The sequence below is a fragment of the Pteropus vampyrus genome, unplaced genomic scaffold, assembly GCF_000151845.1.
Source record: "Pteropus vampyrus isolate Shadow unplaced genomic scaffold, Pvam_2.0 Scaffold207, whole genome shotgun sequence".
NCBI lineage: Eukaryota > Metazoa > Chordata > Mammalia > Chiroptera > Pteropodidae > Pteropus > Pteropus vampyrus.
Genome location: NW_011888988.1, coordinates 1,950,602 through 1,959,338, shown reverse-complemented (window position 1 = coordinate 1,959,338; position 8,737 = coordinate 1,950,602). Strand labels below are relative to the sequence as shown.

General features: G+C 41.3%; 1 pseudogene; it reads left to right on the top strand.

Annotated features, from left to right (window-relative positions):
* Positions 1-7,573: 7,573 nt before the first annotated feature.
* LOC111746991 lies at positions 7,574-7,682 on the top strand (annotated as a pseudogene).
* The last annotated feature ends 1,055 nt before the right edge of the window (positions 7,683-8,737 follow it).

The following is an 8,737-nucleotide window of genomic DNA, read 5'->3' as shown; positions in this document are numbered from 1 at the left end:
ATTCTAGGAAGACACAACTAGAAGAAACTGAGGAAAGCTGGGTAGGGCAGAGGGAGAAAGTGGCCCACATGAGGTATCTCCTAAGGACTCAGCTGGTTTTACAGGGAACCTGGGGCCCAAATTAAGGCAAGGGAGGGCTGGCCTTATATCCCTTCATTCAGCTAGTCACTGGCCATGAGCCACCTCTGGCAAGCGATGGAGCCTTGACTGAGGTAGTTCCCTGTGGGGATACAGTCCTGGGACATAAGCAACTGATATTCCCAGCAGCTAGAAGATGGCTGCTTTGACCTTGAAGAGGGGACCTGGGTGAAGGAACATAACATCCAACACGTTTCGTTCATTGCTTCCCTCAGGCTCTCTTGCTTCCTGGCAACAGCTTCTCCAGAATTAACAAGGTATCAAATTGTTCACTAGGTACCTGAAAGGGTAAAAGAAAACTCTAAGATATTAGGAAGTGAAGAGTAGCAGGGAGCACTACCACCCCGAGGGCCAAGGGAACAAATGGAAGAGGTGGGAATTGTTCAATCTTAAAAACAAGAGGCGCCACTCTGAGGAGCTAAAGCTCAGACCTCGAGGAGGGGACACTGCTTGGCTCATGCTGGAGTCTCTGAGTCAGGATGAGAGGCTCTGTGGGGCTGGGACCCAAACTCAGAACAGAGGCACCTGCAGGCTGATGCTGGATTCTCTGAGGAGGGTGTGATGAAACTTCCACAATCATTGGAAAACTGCAAACCGAATTTAACTGCTGTTCTGGGATGGACCCGCTGCTGCCGGGGGGAGGAAGTACTACAAGGGTGAAGCTCACCGGAACTTAAGCTCCCACAAGGAGGAAGAATAAAGTCCCTGGTTTCTCTCTCTAGTGCCCCTATTGACAGAGCCCAACACAGAGATAGCTGGCAAGGCAGAATATGAGTTTACAGGGAGGGGCCCAGCTCCAGCATCACAAAGGAGAGTATAAAAGCTTAGGTTTGGAGCTAAGAGACAATGACTTACTGATGAGTACAGAAATGCATAGGATGGTTAGAGAACTTATTGGAGAAGTAAGTGTTCCAACATGGACTCAGGTTTGGGAATCTGTCAAACCCAGGTTGAAACTCAGGTCTTCTGCTTAGTGGTTATAAAGTTTGGTGATTATCTTAATTTTCAGTGTTTTTAGTTTTCTCATCTGTAGAATGGAGTTAATAGTATCTGCCTTAGGGGAGCGTCTTGAGATAATGTCTATAAAACACCTAGCACTCCGCTCAGCTCATGGTGGTTGCTCAGAACTGAGTTATTATTTCCATGGGAAAGACTGACAGCACAGAGACCTGTGGAAGACAACTGTAACAGCACAGGATTCAAGTTTGAAAGACTTGAAATATACTGACGGTAGTGGGAATAAAAATAATGTATAGCTAGATGTCAGAGATCTTTGAAAGAAAGAAGAATCCAATGACTGGGTGTGTTGATTCCTACAGAGGGCGAATTAAGGAAAGGGAGGAGTCATCAAATAGGTGACCTGTTCAAAAGATGCCGCCCTGTTCAAATGGAAATGCCCACAGCTCCTCAAGAAAACCTTTTAGTGGCTTTGTGCCAACCTGAAGAGATAACCCCAGTGACCAAAGAAATGCATATTAAACCAATGTTGAGTTACTGTTTTAAATCTACTTAACCATCAGTTATTCACTCAACAACTTTGGCTAAATGCAGTGGAGGCTGTGATGAATCCAGTATACACGGCATGGTAAATGAATACAGCCCTTTTGAAAGCAATATGAGATAGTTATCAAAAATGGTTCAAATGCTTATTGCTTTTGACTCAGTCATTCGAAATTGGAAATTCATAGAAAGAAGTTAGGAAGGTACAGGATACCTCTGACCTTAGATGATAATCTTAGGGGCAGCTCTACCAGTGCTGTGAAGTGTCCTTTAGCAACAAAACCGGTTTGATCCAGAATGCCGTGTTGGATGTGCTCTTGTTTTCACTTTTTGCCGCCAGTCCTGAAAATGGATCCATAGTTATTTTGTTAAATAAAAATTACATAGTCAGTCTCTAACAGAAGGCTCCCTCCCTCCAGCTCCTTGTCTGTGTGGTTAATCACAGCCTTATAATTTTACAAGTGTATGAGTTCTCTCAGTTAAATGATATGCTCTTCCAGAAACAGCCTGATGCATCTGCTTTTCAAAAATTCCCTGAATGACTCAGGCTCCAGTCCTATGATTCTGTATTAGGGCTGTTCTGGGCTCCCTCCTCCTTAGCCCTGCCATGTTTCCTTCTGCTTCTGTCTCACAGCTTTAGCAATGTGTTTTCTCAGCTTACAAAACCTCCAGGTTCAGCACAGCCCAAAAGCCTCTAATTCAAAACTGCATCCTGATATACTGTAAACGTTCTTTTAGCTATTGCTTGCGAACCTCTGCTGACACCTTGGTCGAAGGAGTAAAAGAAAGGCATGTAGTCATCATTCCATCTGACCAAAGTAATGCACTAAAAAATTTGTTCTGTCATGAAGCTTGAAGGTATTCCTCAAATTATATTGATGATACGATTGAAATCTAGAAAATCTACTTCCCTTTCTAGCCTTGCCTCAAATTCACACCCTCCACGTCCTGGCATCTCCTCCAGGAAGTCTTCCCAGTCCTCTTCAGCCTATGAGAACACTGTCTCTCTGTTCCCTCGGTGTGTATAATATTGCACAGACCTTAATTACAGCAGTTCTTCTTTTGAAGTAATGATGCTTACATGTTCTTATTCCATTCTATACTAAGAGCTTCTCAAGATAGTATAGGAAAGGCAAAAATTACCCTCTTAGGGCTGCTGGGCCTAAGAACTAACTTGCTATAAGAGAGATTAGCAGGAGAAAAGCATCAATTTTCTTGAATATTTTTATATAAACATGGGAGTCTACAGAAAAATGAAGACCCAAAAGGCAGTTAGGCCTAAGCGTTTATATATTAGGCTGAACAAAGAGTAGTAAGCATGGAAAAGTAACTAAAATACATGGGGAGGCTAAAGGAAGATAAGGGTTATTTTGATGAGACCTGTTTGTACAGATTTCTCTCGGCCTCAACTCCCTATCTCTGTTGATGAGAATGTTCCTTTCCTCCTGATAGAGGAGCAAAAGGTATCTTTCCCATGAGGGTTCAATCCCTTGCTTTTAGGAAGAAAGGGGAGATCTGAGCACCCCTCTTGCTCAATATAATCAATATACCAAAGTGGCATATTTGGGGATGGCATATTTTGCTACTCATCAGTAGCACATATTAGGTACTTAATGAGTGTTTGCTGAATATTTGTTGAATGAATTTATCTCGTTTGTGCAACTCTAACACTCAATCTACTTTCGGTTACCCATGCTAATGGAAGGGAGGGGAGGTTTAGACTGATCTAAAATAAACGACAGTTCTGAAACCTCAAATCCTGGATTGGAAAGGCTTTGTACACTCAGTAATGAAGTCATGCCCCCACGCCAACTGCTAGACCACTAAGAAGGGTTTAAAGGATGAAGTCAATTGATTTGGACTCTCTACAGGATGGATTACATCGTCGTGGAAACCAGTAAAACTGACGTGGAATTTGCTCTGCCAGAACACCCTTACACCAGATTCCCTGTGGTCAAATGTCTTTTACTGTCACAACTGTAGGTCCACAGCTCCCTTCATCAAAATTGCAAGTGATTAGCTACCCCCCTTATGCTCTGACACCAGCCTAAGCCTCGGAGGCAGAAGAAGTAAAGTTCAATAGGTAAAGGAGACTTGCCTACTAGGTTGGCCTTGCGCGCCATACTCAGGATTGGAGTTTGAGTTGCTGGTGAAGCTACTAGAGAGAGAGAGCAACATGCAGAGGATCCGTGGACAGCAATGTGAAGGGTGAATGGGCCAAGGGAAATGTCGCTTAAGAAGGAGTGAAGACAACAAGTGAAGGGGAAAATCTCTGAATGGAAGTGGGGCACATCTTCCTTTAAGGCAAAAACGGAAAAAAGAAGAGTTGGTGATGAAGGCAGTACAAACCCTATCGATTTAACTTCTTAGTTTATTAATCTTCAGAATTTTGCAAACTTTTTTTGTCAAGGACCATATCGTAAACACTTTGGGCTTTGCAGGTCAAAGAGCGTGTCACAACAACTCAACTCTGCCATTGTAGTGTGAAAGCAGCACCAACAAGTTGTCATGAATGGCCATAGCTGCATTCCAATAAAACTCTATTTATTAAAAAAAAAAAAAATGGGCGATAAAGGAGACAGAAAAGTGAAGTGAGGTGAGGGAAGCCCACAGAGTTCATTTTAGATGGTCTCCAACTTCTCCAGTGAGAGGGAAACAGGGGAGGAGCATGAGGTTTCCTCTTTGGCAAAGCAGTTTAGTGTGAAACTGGTGTCCTGGGGAATTTGAATGATCAGCTGAAGTCCGATTAGGGCTTTTTATCCAGCAAGATTGTTACCTGAGCAGTACAGTCTAGAGGCATCTGCTTTAGAGAAAAAGTCAAAAAAAGCAAAGAGCAAAAAAAAAAAAAGCAAAGAGCAAGTCTCAGGGACCAGATGTGACGACTGTAGGCACCTCTGCTATACGCGCCCCAGGAGTGTGCCTCTTCGTGTCTCTTGATCTCTTTTCCTCTTTCCGTCACTCAGCAAGGATGTACTGAGATCTACAGTCAATGTTCTTTCATTCAGTATTTGGAGAGGACCTGATATGCACTAGACACTGCTCAAGGTGCTGGAGTTAGAGTAGTAAACAAATCACATGAGTGAACAATGTCTGCTCTCATGGGACTTACGTTCCAGTTGGGGAGACAAATAATTGAGAAGAAAAATAGAAGGACAATTCTACACATTGATAAGTGCTATAAAGAAAGTAAATCAGGGTAATAGGACAGGTTCGGAGGAGTTGCGGTTTGAGCTGGTGGTCAGAGAAAGCCTGTCTGAAAAGATAACAGCTGACCGAAACCTGAGGCAAGAAGCTCCCACGTGTGAAAACCTAAGGCAGGGCCCTTCTGGGCAGAGGGAACAAGTACCATGGCTCTGAGGTGGGAATGGATTTGGAGTGTTGGAGGGACAGCAATAGAGCAAGCGTGGTTGGAATGCAGCAAGCAATGGGGAGAGGGTAGGAGATGAGTTTGGAGAAGTGGGAAGCAGAAAGATGTGGAAGCCAGGGCTCTGGCTGAGGCCCTGAGAGACTGCAGTTTCCCCCGGGCTCTGCTACTGATTTTTTGTATGACCTGAGGACAGTCACCCTGGGTTTCAGTTTCCTTGTTGCCAAATGAGAGGCTTGGACAGGATGATGTGAACTCTAGCTTGCCACAGGGGAGACACTTAGCACTGTTTATTTAAAAGGAGAATCTTTTAAGGTTCTTTGCAGCTTATCTCCTATGCCCAGGGCTGCTCAGGGCCTATCAGAGCTCTCTGCAACTTTTGTAAGAGCATTTCCCTCTGCCCTTTAGGACTCTTTAAGTAGGCTGTTCTCCCTGTTACCAGAACACAGCACTCCCTGCCCACCTCTCTGGGTCTGCTTATATGCAACACCCTTCTTTCTTTGTTCTATCCGTTCATCTCATATCCATTCCTTAAGCTCCAGATTAAATCCCACTTTGCTCATAAGCCTTCTTAGATAACAAATCCTCCTAACTGCAAGACAGTTTGTTCCCATCCATTTATGAGTAATCATGTTATTAGTTGTTTTCCTTTGTACACATTTCAATATTCCCAACGTTATTCTAACCTCTTAAGAGTGGTGTATTAGTCAGGGTTATCCGGAGAAACAGAACCGAAAGGATGTTTATACATATGTATATACATAGGGAAAGATTTGTTTTAAGGAATCGGCTCACACAATTATAGGGACTGGCAAGTTTAAAATCTGCAGAGGAGGCTGGTAGGCAGGGGAGCCAGGGAGGAGCTGATATTGCAGTCTTGAGTCTGAAGGCCCAGAGATAGACTTCTCTCTTCCTTGGGGGACCTCAATCTTCAATCTTAAAGCCTTCCGCTGATTGGATGAGGTCCACCCATTTTATGGAGGATAATCTACTTTACTCAATGTCTACTGATTGATTTTTTCCAGCTTTATTGAGATATAATTGACTTATAACACTGTGAAAGTTCAGGGTGTACAAAGTGTTCATTCGATACACTTTTATGTTGCAAAATGATTACCACCTGCATGTTAGCTAACACCTGCATCATGTCACATCATTACCATTTCTTTTTTGTGGTGAGAACATTTAAGATCTAGTCCTTCAGCAATTTTCAAGTATATAATACTGTATTATTAACTATAATCACTATGCCGTATGTTAGACCACCAAAACTTACTCATTTTATAGCTAGAAGTTTGAACTCTTTGACTAACATCTCCTCTTTTCCTCCACTTTTAGCCCCTAGCAACAACCATTCTAGTCTCTGGTTCTAATGTGTACTGATTTAAGCGTTAACTAGATCTAAAAAACACCTTCGCAGCAATATTTAAGACTAGCATTTGACCAAACAACCAGGCAACATAACCTAGCCAAGCTGACACATAAAAGTAACCATCACATTGGAGGATGAAGCCTTATGAATCTTTGTATTCTTCACTTAACTCAGCATAAATACATTGTATGCAGTAAGCACTCCATAAAGACTTGATTAAAGGGCTCCATTTAGTGCTATATATTCATTCATTCAGCAAATACTATGCTTAATCAGCACCAACATTGTGTCAGGTATTGTTTTAAGGGCTAGGCAAATAGCCATGAGTAAAACTGATAATAATTAAATCTGATTCTTTTTCATTCATGTTTTGACATCTTGTAGAGCGGGTCTAGAGGTTGTTTGTTTGTTTTTAGTTTTTAATTTTTTTTTTTTATTAGCTGGTGCTGTAAAGTCATAGTAAGTATAACCCCTTTGAAGTTCTAGTCATCAAAGCTGTCAGCAAGATTCTAAAACACCCAAGGCTTATAGGGGTTAGGTAATTTGTTTACTTGTGTTAGCGTATGTAATAGACAGAATTCTAAAAATGGCTGCTCAAGATTCTGGTCCCCTAGTTATTCAGTAAAATGCTAATCTAGGTAATGCTGAGAAGGGATTTTACAGATATACGAAGTCAGTCGACCTTGAGATATGGAGATTATCCAGGTGGCCCTGACCCAACAGATGAACTCTAAAAGCAGAGTTAGCAGCAAAATAAGAAGTCAAAGGCATGAAGGGGATTTGTCACACCATTGCTGGCTTGAAAAGGAAGGAGTCATGTGCCAAGGATGTGGGCAACATTAAGGAACTGAGAGCAGCTCCCTGCCAACAGCCAGCAAGAGAATGAGGCCTCAGTCCTACAACCACAGAAACTGAATTCTGCCAACAACTGAAATATAGAACATGTAGAAGCAGATTCTTCCCTAGATCCTTAAGACAAGAGCTAGATGGCCAACACCTTGATTTTGACCTTGTCAGATTCTATGCAGAAAACTCTGTAGAACTCACACAGACTTCTGACCTACAGAAGTGTGAGCTAATAAGTAAATGTTACTTTAAGCAGCTAAGTTTGTGGTAATATGTTATGCAACAATAGAAAACTAATACAGAGTAAACAGCTAAATAGAGATATAGGTTATTTTAAAATTATATATATATTTGTCTACAGCCATACCACTCTGATCTCATCTGATCTCAGAAGCTAAGCAGGGTTGGGCCTGGTTAGTATTTGGATGGGAGACCACCTAGGAAGACCAGATGCTGTAGGCGTAAAAAATAAAAAATAAGAGATTGTAAACTGACAAGGTCCTTGCAATCTACGAGGTCAACTAAGGGTTGCCTAGCCTAACAAACAAACAAACAAACAAACAAACAAACAAACAAAATTTTATTTTTTAAAATGGCTTAGAAAGTAAAATGCTTTCTCGTATGAATAATCCTTGACACAAGTTTGCATAAAAGAAGAATATTTTTGTTATGTGGTCAGTGGTATTTATCTATAAAAATATTGCAAATCTAAGACATACCAGTTCTGTTTTGGGTGAAAAAAGTCTATGGCAAAGTATTAAGCTATTAGGCTAAAAGCAAAATAAATTAATGAGGATCCATAAACTATATCCACCATCATTTGTGTAAAATATTTAGTATCATTTTTATCACACGTTATGAGGATAAGTAATAATATGGTCAGACTCCTGATGTTAAATACCCCAAGGACTAAAGAATTTATGAAGGAAATGAATAATTTGTTAATGCTTTGGAAATGAAGGCTTTAGGCAAGCAGAGCTGAGTTTCCTGTTCTTAATAAATGTAGATGGATGTGTTTCATGATAATTTAATATGCCTAGAATTGACTCCCACTATGCATCTGGCAAGCTTCTCCCTTTTCATTTATTAGATTTTTTTTTTCCTCCAGACTCACTCATCTCCCAAAACCTCTCAGAACCACCAACACACCCTGAAGGTATCCAGGCCCAAATACTAACTTCTGAATATAAGTAGAATATGGAAGTAGGGCAGGTGTCAGTGATGGTCAGGATCAAAACGCCCATTGTTCAGATGAGGAAATTGAGGCCCAGAAAAGGACCTGTCCAAGTCACAGCAAGTGGCTGATGAGTTGGAGCTAAACCTTTATTTTTAAGATGATAAGTAGAAATATAAGTGAAACCGCCTAGACTGACTAGTCAGATTTAATTTGGTTAACATGTATGAGCTATTTCTGACAAAATTAGAATAAGTGGTTTTTAGTTTTGAGTTCTGGGCCCCTAAACAAAAATTACCAAAAAAGTCTCCATCATCCCAACCTGTGTTAACTGTAAAATAAA